Raw genomic sequence first — 17,611 nt, 5'->3', positions numbered from 1 at the left:
CCTAATTGTGCACTATCAACGTCAAGGATCCCTGGATGAGTACTTGGAGTTAATTGAGTCTTAACTCCACGGGAGCCCGAAAATCTTTGTTTCCACCTTCTGGGGACGGATCTGCAGATAGGTGCCCTATCTCCTCGCAATTAAGTTCACTGCATGGTCCCACTGCTCTCCGATCTACACTCTGGACTAGAAGGAGAAATCTCGGTCCCCACTGAACCCAATCGAGCTGGTTTTGCTACACTGACCTCTTGCTCCCATTGCTCACTAGATGCACTTCGTCTAATAGGACCATACAAGATGGTGACTGCACTCCAAATGAACTCACAGGGCCTGCGTCCATCCTGGCATCCGTATTGCAGCACCATTGAATACAGCGTTTGAAAGGACCTTCTGGCATAAACTACAGGAATGTGTGAGAGTCTCCCTAACTAAGCCATCAGAGTACAGACTGAGAAGCATTTTGGCGAGGAAGAAAGCACCCCCTCAGGGTAAATCAAGTCCACAAGCACTACCCTATTCTGTTGTGAACCTACCTGGGCCAAGAGCCTCACAAGGTATTGCCTCTTCGCATCGACCACACAGGCCAAAGTTAATTTGCAGACAGAGGAATTGAACATCTAGATTCTTCGACTGCCCCGGTGGGGGAAAGACTTTGTACCTGTGAGTCTCCAAATCTGTGGACTATGGATGCTGACTTTTATACAAGCTCTGGGCTGGAGGGAGTCCCAGCTCTGGTGACACGGTACAGTCTGCATGTGCTCTCCTCGCCGCGCACCAATCTTGCCACCTGTGGGGATTGGTTGATCCAAGTTCTGAGTTCATAGCTTGACATATACTTGTATTTAATGGATGCAGACGCCATCTGGTCTTTGCAATGTTATCTAAGCAACTCATTTTTATAATTATTCTTTTTATTGTTAATATTTTTCATAGGGTGCAGTGATACAGATAGGTCTAAAATTTGAGTGGTTAACAGAGAGTCAATGTAAGCATCTAAGAGTCAAACTAACAAGTCATTTAATGCCTATTTTCTTTTCACTTTCTACATGCCTAGTAATTCTCTTTTAACTAAATGTTATATTTTTTTTATTCTTTATTTTTGTGGGTGCAACACGGTGATTACATTATCACGTGTTTGGCTTTACAAATAATAACAATTATTACACGCAAATAGGGACTACCCAATTTTAATGTTTGAAAGCCTATTCAGCCCTCTCTCGCTCATTCCAGAGGGGGAGGTCAAATATATGTTGGGGGGGGTGCATACTTATAGCAGTAAGTGCCCATAGGCTTAGTATCGAGACGTTACTTGTAGCATAAACCAAGGCACATCAGGGTGGGTATGTAACTAGTATGGGACCTTCGTTAACTGGGCTCAGGTTAATTTTCGTGCCATTGCTGGGTAGGAGGGTCTAGGTTGCTAGCTATGGGGTAAGTGGTAAATTAAAGGCTGCTTTGCACTCTCTTAATTAGGAGGGGGAGAGTAACTTAACACGAGAAACTAGTCAGTAGCTTCTAAATGTTTAGTCTTAACCCAAGTGCTTAGTCATGTTTGCTTAACGCTAATGAAACCTTCAAAAAATTGTTCGCATAAACGAAATGCCACCAAACGCAACATTACCTGTTATATACGCTTTATGCTACTTGGTTTACTATGTTATTAGACGGTCTTGCAGATGCTGTTGTGGCATTTCAAGATTCTTTGTAATATTTTCTGCACAACAAATAAAGATTCACAAGAAAAAAAAATAAGTAAAATTACAATTCCATCGTTGATTCTCACTATTATTGACCTCATGAAAGGAACATTTTGTTTACCAATTGGCAAATGGTAACAGGACACATAAAAAGTAACCAATTAACCAAACCCAAAGCTCACAGTTCTTAGAAATGTGCTCTCTGTGTTGGTCTATAAATAATTCTTTCATCTGTAATTGTTTGTCCTTTTCACGAATCCTTGATTTGTGAGTCCAAAAACCCCATCACAGTCTAATAAACTCTTCGAAATCTTTGTTACGACAAAATCATTTTTTCCATTTTCATGGACCTGTAAAATCATTATCCCTTTTTTTCTAGCAGAAACTTATCTGCAGGACACATTATTTAACTCTTTATATTTACATCACTTTGCATAAATTATCTTGCAATGTTCTTAAAGGAACACTCCAGGCACCATAACAACTTCATCTAAATCCAAGAGCGCCGTGGATGCACTCTTATCTCAGGGGGTTAAACTGGTCTTGAACAGTGCCAATCTCATCTCCCCCCAGGCGGCATCTGGTTTCTCACTTTTCAGTTTCAGGAAGTGTGGAGAGCCACCCGGGAGGGGCACTGCAGATTCAGTGACTCCTCGTTCATTAAACTGGCTTGGAAAATGTTTGTTTATTTAAGCCTGTTTTAAGAATGGGGGGTCACTGATTTGAGATCGGTGCAGGAGGCTCATTTTCAGCTTAAACCATTTCAGAATGGCTTAGCCCCCTGAGGTAAGAGTGTGCCCAGCGGTCTTCTGGCACCATAACAACTTCATTTATATAAAGTTGTTATGGTGCCTAAACTGTCCCTTTAACAATTTTCCATGTTCTTCAGCGAACTTAAAAGAAGAAGCGAGATATTGTCCACGCAACATTTTTAAATTAAGTTCTTTTCATTATTTCAAAATAAAATTCTTCCACCACCTTATTTTTCTACATCCTTTCTCACAGACTCCTATTAATATTATTATTCTCTTCTTGATTTAAAACATGGACAAAATGTGTCACCAACAAAAATGAAATAAACAACATACAAACATACTGAAAAGAAATAGCTAGACCCTGCAGGAGGCTCCTGCGTGGTCTAGCAAGTTATTAACCGAGCAGGAGAAAATAAATTCTTAATGAAACAGAATTTGGAATAAAGGAAGTGTAAACATCATATGACTCTTTGCAGGAAGTGTTTAGGAAGCCTGTGTCATGTCATGTGCAGAGAGGTGTGGCTAGAGTTGCATAAACAATGTTATTTAACTCCTAAGTGGCAGAGAATTGAGCAGTGAGACTGCAGGGGCATGATTTATACACCCAAACTGCTTCATTAAGTTAAAGTTGTTTTGGTGACAATAGTGTAAGCTACACACTGACTTTTTTTTATAGATCTGACACTGAAAGGGTGTTACCTTAATTCTAGCAAAATCTAAACTGCTTCAATCTCTGCAAAAGTAAGACACAGGATATTTCACTCCTGTAGAAATGTTCTAAATCAGACACAATGTTTATAGTTACATAAGAGAGATTTTTATTTTTACAAACCAAAGCATATTTTTTTTTTTTTTTTTTTGCTATTAAACACAAACAATGACAAAAAAACTCGGGAAAACATTGAGGGTGTTGTAGCCCTAATGCTATAGTATTCCTTTAACCTTTGTACATCAATGTCCTAGTGCTAATGTTTGTGTATAGTTCTAGAAATAAAATGAACAATGTGCCAATCTTCTTACCCAGTCTTGCCCTCCACACAGAAATAGTGATTCCCACAGTAGGAGGTCACAACATTGACAATTTCGACACACCGACTCATCGACTGCCACCATCGGAAGGACCGGAAATACCGGTACATCGCCCAAGTAACTATTCTTAGATATGAGCGAGCTATTGCCTAACTTCTCCCTGTCATTTACTATGTATGATGCCAATTGTACTACTCGTTGTTACAAATGTTACTCCAACTGTTACTCCCGATGTATCCACCAACCATATCGATGTATTGCCTGTAACCTTTGCCTATGCTCAATAAAAACGTTTAAAAAAAAAAAAAAGAAAGAAAGAAATAGTGATTTCCCCAAAAAAGACAGAAAGAGACTGGTAAAACAAGGACCATTTTGGTGCCCATTCTCAAGATCTTCAAAAAGAACCGTTGTCAAAAGCAGATTTTTCATAAAATTAGAGGAATTCCCCAATACATTGTATTTGTGTATCTGAAATCATTTCTGAAGTTTTAAAAAATAAAAAAACAACTTCACTCCCCTTCTTCTTTGGGATATTACTATATAAAGATCGCGGCAGGGAGCCGTCCATTTATATTTTTCTCAATATTGCTTTGTATAGCAGTGACGTCAGATGAGAATTTAATGTGTTTTGTAAAATGAATGGGCTCAAATTTTCATAGATTGAAAGGTCATTTGAGCACGGTCTTCTTCACGCCTTCCCCTTTCTCTAATTGTAACGTGCTGTGGAATATGTTTGCCCGATTTAAATACTAATACTAATCATAATAATGGAGGAGGGAAATCTCTGAAAAAAAGTGATTTTCAAACAGAACAGCATTGATAACACTTATACAGATGTAAAAATATTTTAGAAAATTATTAGCAAAGCGATAATTGTTATCTACAAATCGCATGTATTATAATAAAACCCTGCACTAGCCAAGTATTAATCTGATAATGACTGAGTAAAAGGTGATAATATAGATGCAAAGGTTAAAAAGCATTTACCCCGGTGATAACTTTTTAAAGATACTAGCCTTTTTCATTCCTTCCATGAAAGCAAGCTTGTCTGAGCAGGACGAATATTTTTCAGTTTTTTTAAATTTAACACTATGGTATATGCTAGCGCTATATATTATAGAAACATAGAATGTGACGGCAGATAAGAACCATTCAGCCCATCTAGTCTGCCCAATTTTCTAAATACTTTCATTAGTCCCTGGCCTTATCTTATAGTTAGGATAGCCTTATGCCCAGGGCCGGACTGGGAAAAAAATTAGGCCCGGGCATTTTTCAATCAGAGCGGCCCCCTAAGAAGGGGGCGGGGCCAGAGAGGGTGTGTTTTGTCATCACTAATGACAAGCACACCCCATCTCAAAGTGAGCAAGTTGGTTCAATGCGCAGAGCCCTGCTGAAGAGCTCTGGCATTAGAAAAAGGCTTGCGCTGTGTTTGCTTTTAAATTGTCTCCGGTGTCTCCACAAGTGGGATACCAGAGGACAATTGGGCCAGGAAAGTGTATGGTGCATGTGTTTGGAGCCTGCTTGTGAAATTGCGTATGTGTAGAGTGTGGTGTGGTATTGTGTAAATAGGTCAATTTAATTTGTGTTTGTGGTGTAATATGTGTGGCTAGGGGCTGTAGATAGTGTGTGTATAGGGGGCATAGTGTTATAGGGGATGTAGCGAGTGTGTGCATACAGGCTGTAGTGTGTGTGTGTGTATAGGTGATGTAGTGTGTGTAGGGGTTGTAGAGAGGGTGTGTAGGAGATCTAGTGTGTAAAGGACCCAGAGTGTGTATAGGAGATTGTGTGTGTGTGTGTGTGTGTGTGTATATATATATATAGAGGATTAAGAGTGCATATAGGGTAAGGGATCTAGCGTGTATCTGGAGCGTAATGTGTGTGGTGGTGCAGTGTGAGGGGTGCTGTAGTGTGTGTGTGTGTGTATATATATATATATATATATATATATATATTTGGACGTATTGTATGTGTGAGGGGCGCAGTGTGTGTGTATTTAAGGGGGATGCTGTGTGTGAGGGTGTTTTTATCTGCCGTCACATTCTAGGTTTCTAATTTTCTTTGTCTGTTAACTCACTGAGGGTTATTTTATATATGTGCATGTGTGTGAGCGAGGGTGCTGTCTGTCTGTGGGTGCTGTCTCTCTGAGGGTGCTGTGTGTGTCTGAAGGTGATGTGTGTGTCTGAAGGTGATGTGTGCTGTGTGTCTGAGGGTGCTGTGTGTCTGAGGGTGCTGTGTGTCTGGGTGCGCTGTGTGTCTGGGTGCGCTGTGTGTCTGGGTGCGCTGTGTGTCTGCGTGCGCTGTGTGTCTGCGTGCGCTGTGTGTCTGCGTGCTGTGTGTGTCTGCGTGCTGTGTGTGTCTGGGGGTGCTGTGTGTGTCTGGGGGTGCTGTGTGTGTCTGGTGGTACTGTGTGTGTCTGGGGGTGCTGTGTGTGTCTGGGGGTGCTGTGTGTGTCTGGGGGTGCTGTGTGTGTCTGGTGGTACTGTGTGTGTCTGGGGGTGCTGTGTGTGTCTGGGGGTGCTGTGTGTGTCTGGGGGTGCTGTGTGTGTCTGGGGGTGCTGTGTGTGTTTGGGTGCTGTGTGTGTCTGGGGGGGGCTGTGTGTGTCGGGGGGGGCTGTGTGTGTCTGGGGGGGGCTCTGTGTGTCTGGGGGTGCTGTGTGTGTCTGGGTGCTGTGTGTGTCTGGGGGTGCTGTATGTGTTTGGGTGCTGTGTGTGTCTGGGGGGCTGTGTGTGTCTGGGGGGGCTGTGTGTGTCTGGGTGCTGTGTGTGTTTGGGGGTGCTGTGTGTGTTTGGGAGCTGTGTGTGTCTGGGGGGGCTGTGTGTGTCTGGGGGGGCTGTGTGTGTCTGGGGGTGCTGTGTGTGTCTGGGGGGGCTGTGTGTGTCGGGGGGGGCTGTGTGTGTCTGGGGGGGCTGTGTGTGTCGGGGAGGGGGCTGTGTGTGTCGGGGGGGCTGTGTGTGTCGGGGGGGCTGTGTGTGTCGGGGGGGCCGTGTGTGTCGGGGGGGCTGTGTGTGTCGGGGGGACCGTGTGTGTCGGGGGGACCGTGTGTGTCTGGGGGGGCTGTGTGTGTCTGGGGGGGGCTGTGTGTGTCTGGGGGTGATGTGTGTGTCTGGGGGTGATGTGTGTGTGTGTGAGGGGGCTGTTAGTGTGATTTTTTTTTTATTACATTTTTTTTTTATTAATAATTAAAAAAAAAAAAAAAGTTATATCCCCCCCTCCCTTCTTACCTTTAGCATGGGAGGGGGGGAGCCGTTCTGCCTGGGGGGGATCCTTTCTGCAGCTTCCTTCCCTGGTGGTCCAGTGGTGAGAGTGAACTCTAACCTGCCGGCTAGAGTTCACTCTCGCAAGATCTGAGCGTTGCCGCGGTAACCGCGGCAACGCTCAGACCTCGCGAGAGGACCCGGCGGAGCTGCTGGATAGAGCTCCGCCGGTCCTCTCTGCTGCCTCCCTCACACCCCACAGCCGGCAGCCGCCTGTCAGTGTCTCTGGGCCGGTGAGGGAGATCTTTGATCTCCCCACCGGCCCATGGAGACACACAGCAGGGCCGGCACTCGGGTAGCGCTGGCCCTGCTGGGGCTGGCAGGGGAGATCCTGTGATCTCCCCTGCCGGCCTCGGCCCCACGGCCATCGCGGCCCACCGGGCATTTGCCCGGTGTGCCCGATGGCCAGTCCGGGCCTGCTTATGCCTATCCCACGCATGCTTAAACTCCTTCACTGTGTTAAACTCTACCACTTCAGCTGGAAGGCTATTCCATGCATCCACTACCCATTCAGTAAAGTAATACTTCCAGATACTATTTTTAAACCTTTGCCCCTCTAATTTAAGACTTTGTCCTCTTGTTGTGGTAGTTTTTCTTCTTTTAAATATAGTCTCCTCCTTTATTGTGTTGATTCCCTTTATGTATTTACATTTTTCTATCATATCCCCCCGTCTCGTGTCTCCTCCAAGCTATACATGTTAAGATCCTTTAACCTTTCCTGGTAGGTTTTATCCTGCAATCCATGAACCAGTTTAGTAGCCCTTCTCTGAACTCTCTCTAAGGTATCAATTTCCTTCTGAAGATACGGTCTCCAGTACTGTGTACGATACTCCAATTTCTCTCATTCAGTTTGGCTGATAATAAAATCTGTCAATTTCAGCAATATTGATCAAAGTTGTTTTTAAAAAAATCTAATTTAGAACAAAAACTTTTTTCCATACAATAACATCAAACAAACACATCAAAGACAAACATATAAATATAATAAGCTTATTAAAGAGATAAATGACACCCCCATATAAATACATACAATACTAAACAAAAACACATTTAGGATACGGCACAGGACTTATCCCACAGGGGCAAAATGAAATAAATAATTCAATAAGTGATTATAACAGTATGCCTTTACTCAGGGACGTTTTAGCTGTGAGGCAAACAAGGCATTTGCCTTGGGCGGCTTTTTCCAGGGGGCGGCAAAAAAAGCCGCCCCCAAATGCCCAGGGCAAATGCCTTGTTAGCCTTGCGGCTAACTGACAAACCAGGCAGGCTGCTGGGCGGCCGGGCGGGCGGCGAGGGAGCACTGTCATTTTCCGGCTCCCAGCCTCACTCAGTGGAACGTGCTCCCTCGCTGACCGCCCGCCTGACCGACTGCCCAGCAGCCACTGGACCCCCAGGGAGAAAGTGAACCCCCCAGCATTCCCAAAGGTAAGGAGGCTGGGGGGGCTAAATACAAAAAAGTGAGTGTGTTAATGTGAGTAAGTGTGTGTGTCTGTTAGTGTGTGTCTGTTAGTGAGTGTGTGTATGTCTGTTAGTGTGTGTCTGTTAGTGTGTGTGTGTGTCTGTTAGTGTGTGTGTGTCTGTTAGTGAGTGTGTGTGTGTCTGTTAGTGAGTGTGAGTGTGTTTTCCTGTTTGTGTGTGTGTGTGAGTGAGTGTGTGTGTCTGTTAGTGAGTGTGTGTGTCTGTTAGTTAGTGTGTGTGTGTCTGTTAGGGAGTGAGTGTGTGTGTATGTCTGTTAGTGTGTGTGTCTGTTAGTGTGTGTGTCTGTGCGTCTGTTAGTGTGTGTTTGTCTGTTAGTGTGTGTGTATGTGTCTGTTATTGAGTGAGTGTATGTGTGTCTGCTAGTGAGTGAGTGTGTTTGTCTGTTAGTGAGTGTGAGTGTGTGTGTCTGTTAGTGTGTGTGTGTGTCAGTGAGTGAGTGTGTGTCTGTTAGTGTGTGTGTGTGTGTGTGTGTGTCAGCTAGCCTAGTGTATGCATATCTGTCAGTTAATGTGTGTGTGTATTTAGAAGGCGGGGCAGGGGGGAAGGGTTGGGTGGGGGTGGCGCGGGGGGAGAGGGGGACGCCTGAGTTTTGTCCTGCCTAGGGCAGCACAAAACCAGGATACACCAATGCCTTTACTCTTCATCCTGGGAAACCATAAATCATAATGAGGAATAAAATGGCCTGCCGGTGATATAAAACTGTTCCGTGTTGTATTGGATTTCTCGCCAAATGAACACGCTATGCCGATCTTAGTAGCAAAAAGCATGTGAGTGATTAAATATAATAAGTCTTATTTTGAGAGGTAATACTGGTATTAAATAGAAAGAGTTATGGGAAAATTGACAAAACCTCAGGAAACCAGATACTAATTGTCTCAAACAAAAACAGAGAATATGACATTTCTGAGAACAGACAAAAGCTTAGAGGAACTCCGTAGATTGCCCCTCGGTAACTTCCTGCTCAGGTCTCAAAGTAGTTTTTGCTCACTTGAGCCATTACAGAGAGAACCAGGTCCAGGGCATATCAGACTAATCCCAACCATAAGGTCAGTCCAGAACCAAAATGCCAGCAAGTTCTCTCTGAATGAGAGATACAGCAACCCCAGACAATTGTTTCGGCCTTTTTTGGGCCTTGTCAGCGAGGTGTAGCTGATACGCCTTTAGGCACATCTGAATTACCCTTTTGACTTGGTTCCTTTAGAAACAGTTTTCTTTTCAAATCATGTATTCCCTCACAGTCCCACCAAATGTGGTCAATAGTTCATAATTCTTTATGACATCGTCAACAACTCGATGAATGGTATTTCTAAATTCTATGAAGTCTAAGAAGAACCATAATCCGATACAGATCATTTTTAAAATGTAATTCTAACAGGGCAATACAATGAATGAATGCTCTGCTTTACTCATAGGGTATACAGCGGACCCAGTCTGCTACATGAGGGTATGTTTGGGAAACTCCAGAATAAGTACAGGCAACCGAATGAGCTAGGATAGGGTCTGCCACAGCAACAAATATGTAACATGTATGAAAATCTACAGTGGAGATGGAACTGGCTATTATTTTACAAAGTAATGGGTCTCATAAAATGAACTGGAAACACGGTTACATTTTATGCTATATAAGATATCTTGTACGATTCTTGGCCAAGAGTCACATTCCAGACATTCCTTAAGCTGGAGAAAGTGGTGGTAGGTAACGTTGGCAATTCAAGTTCATAAAATGGCTCCAACAAACACTAATTCCAGTGCTTAGACAATATAATATTCTGTTATTAAACGGAGTTAGAAAATTGGTATGTTTTTAATTTTTATTGTAACTCGAACTTCTGATATTAAGTGTGGAACTTCTGATATTTAATCATGCTTTGTTGAAATACTATTTATGCTATAATATGCCTAGAATATTTATTGATGTACTGAATGCTTTTTGTGGAATGTTAATCAGCAGTGTATTCTTTGTTATATATGACTTGTGATCATATGTAATGGGGGATTCCCACTTTGTATGTTGTATGATGTACTTACTCGATAAGATGATATGTGATTACCATTCAGTATTGTGCTATATGATTAACCTCCTATAGGGTGTCCTACATAGCTCTGAATAAACCCCATCAGATATTTATGCAAATATATATTGTTATGGCCACTATTTAATATTTTTGTATAAGCTTTCCGAGTGATGTAATGTTTTTGGTTAATCTTTTAAGATGATTTAATATTAAGACAAATAATGTTGTCATATTTTGACAGTTTTTGATATATTAATATATATTTTTTATAGATGGAGTTTTATTTTAGTAATTTGAAAAAAAATATTTTACAAGCTTAACCAAAAACATGAAATCATTTGAAAAACGTATCCACCAGTATTGCATCAAGGCCATAGTTTACAGCATCTCGAGGAAGTCACTTTTTGGATTATAAACTCACTTTCGGTTCACAGGGAAAATTTTAAAAGCAGCTATGTATAGACTAGACTGGGAAATACCTGGACCGGCCTCTCTCTAACGAACGTGAGGTCGATATTCTTTTTCCCTACGGATCCACCATACACCATTCTTTATAAAGAGTCAATGCCACTCTTATTAACCAACTCACGTTTTTCTAACGTTATTACATACCTACGGCTATATAGGTAGCAACTGATGCTCTATTATCTATTATTGCAGTTCACAAGTCATTCTACAATATTGAATGAAAATATTTATCATGGAAGGTGTATTTCAATTTTTAGAAGGACAGTTTTTTTTTTTCCCATTCTAGTTCATGCTCCACTCATTATGAATGGAATTGCATTTTTATTTATTAATTGTATCCCGTCTCTACTTAGCTGTCATACTGTACTGTGCCTGTCGTGTGTGCAGCCTCAAACCCAGAAATGTAATAATGCCATCAAATAGGAGGAAAAATTCAATGTCAGTGTGGACCAGCATTATTTTTGCTATATGTCGCACATAGAATCTGTAACAGCTACCATAACAACTGACGATTCAACTTCTCTCATTCCATCCACCCAGCTTCCAGCACCGGGCCATGAGACCTAGATCAAGCACTGCCTGTTACTGTCAGGGTGGCAGTCCGATGCCCGGGACCCAGACACTGTCCGGGCGGCGGTGCAGGACCGGGACCCAGTATGCCTGATGTTCAGAGTAGGAGTCACAGCGTGGAGGTGGATTAGCAGGGTCTGGTGCAGGGTAACCGCACGCCCCCTGGTGTTGAGCACCAGCGTTTGTGCAGGCACATACCAAGACCCTGAATCAGCTTAAGCCGATACCAGGAACTAGGAGCATGGAAATTAGCAGACCTCCCAGGAGCTGAATAGGGAGGCTCTGCAGCAAGATTGTATTCAGTACTAGAAACAAGGCAAGACTAGAGATAGGCACCAAACATGAAAAACAAGACAGAACTAATAGAACCCAGAACCAGAGAAAGATAGTAAGCTAAACCCAGAACATATACACAAGACATGAGGAAAACATGAACATAACTTGGGCAAGACTGGACAGGACTGTACATGGACTGGGTATACAAACTAAAACAAGACAAGTTAACATAGGCAAAACAAGAGGAGAATTAACTAAGTACTACATATGGAAATTATGGGGATTTAGTCACACTATATGATCATACATTGCATAAGCCTGCCAACAACGCCAATGTACCCCATATCTGGCAGGTCCTAAACTGCCTAATGTATGCCAAAACAGCCACAAATTCAGAACACATATATAGCACTTACCTGCAAGAAAGGACAGAAGCAATGAGCAGCTGCCTGCAGGAACACTGAAACATAATGAAAGATGGAAACATACGGGTGTGGCAAATAAAACAAACATTTAAATGAAACCTGAAGACTGGGAAATCCAGGGACGAACTATAGGAATGAACCCAGAAATCCCAGCATAGACTAGAAAACCAAGCAAGAATAGCAAAAAGAGTACTGAATACCAGAAGCCAGGGCTGCCATCAGAAATTTTGGGGCCCCTGACACAGCTCAAGGTCTGGGCCCCCCGGCGCCTGCACCCGAGTCCCCCCCCCCCGAGTCCGCCCACAGGCATGCAGTGTCTGCAGGGCCGGTGCAAGGATTTTTGCCGCCCTAGGCAAAAGTAAAGTTTTCCGCCCCCCATATGATCTGCCATGTTAACTAACACAGTGCTGCAGTGCCGCCGTGTTTACATTAAAAGGCCTGCAAGGACAGGCTATAGACACCAGAACCACTACATTAAGCTGCAGTGGTTCTGGGGACTATAGCGTCCCATTAATGTGAGGTAAATTAGAGATTAGTGCCACGAATAATATACTAGATTGCCTACTTACAACCAGATGAGGATGATGATGGGCTTCAGCTGCCGTCTGGCTCCACTGGTCTGGTGTAGAACAGGCTCTCTGGAGGCGGTTTGTAACTGTGGTCACAAAAATCAATGTTCTGGGAGAACGAGAAGCAGCTCCATTTTTTGAGGGCCCTTTACACAGCTCAAGGTCTGGGTCCCAGGGTCCACCTTCATGTTCCACCAATTAGTTTGTTCACAGGGGTGTGTGTGGGGGATGTCCTGATGTGTGTAAGGAATGCATTGTGTGAATCTGTGTTTGTATGTGTAAGGGCTGCAAGGTGAGTTTGTGTATGTATGGGATGCAGTGTGTGTGTCTGTAAGGGATGCACTGAGTGTGTGGAAGGGGTGCATTGTGTGTTGCTGTGTGTAAGGGATGCATTGCTTGTGTATGTGTGTCTGTGTGTAATGCATTGTGTGTTTTTCTGTGTGCAAGGGGTGCATTGTGTGTGTGTGTGATGGATGTCAATCTCTCCCCCTACCCCCGTCAATTTCCTTCTTCTCCCGGCTCCGGCATCAGTACGGTGCGCGAGGGAGCTGAAGAGGAAGCACTCAGAGGAGAGTGCTCCCTCGCACGCCCGCCGAGTGTCAGCAGGGCCAGCCTCTGGGGGGCCCTGAGGTGACCGGCTGCTGGACCCCCCAGGAGAAGAGGCTGGCCCAGTGGGAACATACCGGGGTCGCAGGGCCCCCTGCGACCCGGTATGTTCCCACTGAATGTGGGGCCCGGACGACCGGAGGACCGCCGGGCCAATGACAACCGTTGCGGTTGTCATGCCCTGATGGCGGCCCTGCCAGAAGCCAAGGCCAGACATCTCCACAGAACAGAGCAGGACGTGACAGTTACTAGCTTCCGAGAACTTCCTGGGGTTTTGCTTTATTAACCCACGTTAAAGGGCACCTAAGACTCCTAAAATGTCATCTATTCATAATGCTTGTTTTTTTTTTAATGTAAAGATTGGGAGAAAAACGTATTTAAAATAATTTTTTCTCTAATCTGTCAAAAACGTAACACCGACCTCTGTGGCAGGGGAGCAGAAGCGGAGGTAAGTGGTGTCAGGTTCAATTTAATGGAATTTATCTAAACAATCTCAGCAGAAGACATCCCTTTCCTGGAATATATGACTCTGCAATTCGTTACTGGTTCACGCTTACTAAAGTGTAAGAAGGTAAATTTTGACCATAACATTGTATCAGTCAACTTTCCTCACTTCTGGTTTTAGACAGCAACAGGCAATGATGGAGTTATGTCATGGGGCAAGTACAAATATATGTCCTTATTTGAGACTGAATCATTGTATTTCTCCCAATAAACATAATATGATATTCATCATAGTCTGAAAGTTATCCCAGCCCCCAATACAGCAATCCACAGAAAAATATCCCACTGACCCAGCGAAGTCCTGGTTAGCAATGACATCATGGACGAGCACAAAAGGATTGCACATTAGCGAATAGGAAGCCAATAGGAAGATGTTAGCCCAATTCCCGCCTGCTGTCTCTCTCCTGCGTTACTTTACTGGCAGACAGCCCTGTGCACCTAAATTACAGCAGAAGAATGTGGTAAATTTCATAAACCACTAGTGGCCCCACGTCAATTGTCCACCAGCCCTTTTTAAATGAAAATCGAAACCTTCTCTCTATGGAATCTGACTTTTATAGGGTTAAGGGCTCTCTGCAATTTACTGTATTCGAATGTTCAGAACCTTCCTTAAAGGACAGAATTCTAATGAAAGGCAATCAAAACAAATTGAACAAATAGCATGTATTCAACTTTTTACAAGGACAATGCTCATAATAACAGAGCTATCTATCTATATATATATGCGTTAATCTGTTTGTTATCTATACTGTGCATATAATCCCCATAATGTTAGAATTCATATTTCTTGTGATGAGTCACGGGTTCTTGGAGGGGCCTGCTGGCCCATGCACTTTAACCCCTTAAGGACACATGACATGTGTGACATGTCATGATTCCCTTTTATTTCAGAAGTTTGGTCCTTAAGGGGTTAAAAGGCTCTGTTCATGTGAAGTATGTACTTTTGTACTCCAGACAGAGAGACCGACTGTTAGCCCTAATTCTCTGGATCTGTTTTCGGCATGGGACCATGCGTGTAGTCGGTCAAAAATAAGACTTCGAGGGGCGGGGCCGGACAGCGAAGATGGCCGGTCGTGCTTTCTGAGAGCTCCTGCAATAGAAGGCACAAAAACACCAATCTTGCACGAACTACTGGTGCTAACACCAAACGGAGCCCAGAGAACGAGACAGGACCACAAGGGGCACACAATGATCCCTGACCCGCATCGAAATCACCTGAACATGCCTGAACCGGCCACGAGGCCTACTTTGGAGCGGAGCCTGCAACTTGGGGGAGACGGACGATCCCCTGACACAGGCCACGCTCGCAAGCAAACACTCAGCACGGCCCTGCAACCCCCCCCCCCCCCTCTGGACCGGTGGGGGACAACCCGGTCCTCGCTGGGGGCGACTACCCCCGCACTACAGCCTGACACACAACGGCTTTGGAAAGCACCTGGGATTGAGGCGAGGATGACGCCCAAGCAACCCGGAGAGAGCACAAGAGAGCCAAACACGATCCTCACTGATCAAGCTGACTACACAGCAAGGCTAAATAAAATCTTTGCGGCATTCTGGCGCAGGCTGGCACGGCGCCTACACATCCCAGCCAAAATCAAGCGTGACAATCACTCCTCACCGCAACCACAGGGTGGGCACAAAATGGCCGGCGCAAAGCGAGCACAACAGAGCATACGTTCCTGTCCACCCCTACAAGCCCGACTGCAATCTCGCTTGACCACTCGGAGTAACAAGTCTCCTTCTGGGCAGGGGAGCATACCGGAATGAAATCCGACCCACCGTCCACATATCCACAGGAGCATCGGGAGAACGAGGCTCCGGAGGGCCCACGGTCCCCCCAACGTATGGGAAAGGGACCCGAGGACACAGGGAAGTGCTCTCCGCTACAACCCGGGCAGGAGGATCCGAGCAGGTACAGCCCCTTCATGACAGCCGGTCGGGACGGAACCGACCGAGGAGTCCCCGCAATACACCCAGCACCCTGGAGAACACTCACCCAAGAGACTGTACTACTCTGCAAGCAGTCGACCATAACAGCTCCCAGCCAGACACCTGCATCACCTGCAACACCCACGCACAAGTGGGGCATCGGCTGAACAGGCCACACTGGTGAGGCTCCAACCCTCCAACGTGAGGAGAGGGCAGGTCGGAGGACTGACACGTGAGCCATGCATACTCGCAAGCCGGGACTTTCTCCTGCAGACACCGCTGACCAGGTCTTGCCTAGTATGCACCCCTCAGAAGCACCTGAACTAATGCTACCTTACGTTAGTTTATATTTTAGGTTTGCATACATTACATGTTTAGTTGATGACAATATGTCGCCGATTTAATGCCATGCCTACAAGGAACCGTGTTCACACTTTCAGCCAGCTAGGCAGGGTAATGACCGACCTAATTGCACATTAGAATTAAAGCTTGTTGATAGACCGAAGCAGGGTGACTATACCGTAACCCGACTCAGTGGATGGGCGGTGCTAGCCTGCACTCGGAATGTTTATGTACCTATAGTATGTTGTTAGCCTATGTTTTCCATGCCTAATAGCCTAAACACCTACAGTAAAAAGCGTCTAGACATAGCTATGTAATCTTAAGGATATAACTGTTCAAACCTGTTTATAGCTTAAATACACTACTGATAATAATGCTTAATAATGCTGATACTTGTATGTCGAATCACTAGACTGACTTACCACGTTTTAAAAATGCTAAAAAATGTGCTTACACTCCATTGCCACATATGTAGAAACCTGTGATATTGCTGTGATTATGCTTGCTATTGTGGCAATGTATATCATCTTGTCAAACCATGCACAAAAAAAAAAAAAAAAAAGACTTTTCCAAGAAATTCCTGAACCCCTGAACAGATCTGGGTGATTTTTGGATATGTTGGTCACCCAGATCAGGGCTATCAGGAATATTTGAGGGGGTTTATGTATTTTTAGGGTACTTTTGGGGTGTTTTTAAAAAGTATGTTTTTTCTGTTCTTGGAGATAATTGGATTAGAATTAGTACAGTTACTGATCCAATTATCTCCCATGCCTAGGGGATGGGATTGTGTGCTGTGTGTGCGAGTGCCGTGCCTTGTAACCTTATTGTTATTGGTCTGTGAAGTTGCAAATCAGTCTACCATCAGGTCAATGTGGGCGTTCCCCTTGCATGGGGATTGTCATATAAGGCCAAGTGTGGCTCCCATTAAACTGAGATTCGTTTACCCCTTCATGAAGTATTGGCTTATGTTTGGGGGATTGGAAAACTACATACACTCTGGGGATTGCTACTTCACAATCTTTTCACACAATCGCTAACTTTTAAAAGAGCTGTTCCTGCTACGCTCTCTGGACTAGGATAGGTCTACCCACTGGAAGCTGGATCCTGGTCTTGGGTCCAGGGTGGGTGGAGGACGGCGAGATCCCCAACCAAGCTGTGGCAGTTTGTGGGAGTCTACGGTGGTTATGGTGTTCCACTACAGTGCTGATGGTGTCTTTGGAGTGCTTGGAGTCCTCGGCGAGCACTTGGAGCATCGATTGGCAGAGGCACGCAGTCGGGGTCACATTTCTGCCATAAACAAGAAGAGTATAAGCTTCAGTTGGTTAAAATATATTAAAATATACTGGGTTTATGGATTGGAAGAAAGAGTTCTGTCATTGAATGAAGTTTACTAAATATATTGCACAGGTGTTTTCTTTCATCGTGATAAATATAACATAAAACATTGCCTTGGAACACTGAACCTCTAATCAGCAATGGCAGAGAGATAAATTTACTGTTCGTTCAGTTGTCCTTCACATCTTCAGATTGCAGCTAGTCGTGTACCAGGAGTTCATTACAGGTCAATACAAATGTTTGCGATCTATTTACTAAACCTGCAATTGTGGAAGTTTTGACAACAGAAATTTTACAAAATAGATTCATTGCAAAATTGCTGAATTTGATAATTATTTTAATTTGGCAAATTTT

The sequence above is a fragment of the Pelobates fuscus genome, chromosome 8 (genome assembly GCF_036172605.1).
Source record: "Pelobates fuscus isolate aPelFus1 chromosome 8, aPelFus1.pri, whole genome shotgun sequence".
Taxonomy (NCBI): Eukaryota; Metazoa; Chordata; class Amphibia; order Anura; family Pelobatidae; genus Pelobates; species Pelobates fuscus.
The sequence above is the reverse complement of the archived record's forward strand: the minus strand, read 5'-3'. Positions refer to the sequence as shown.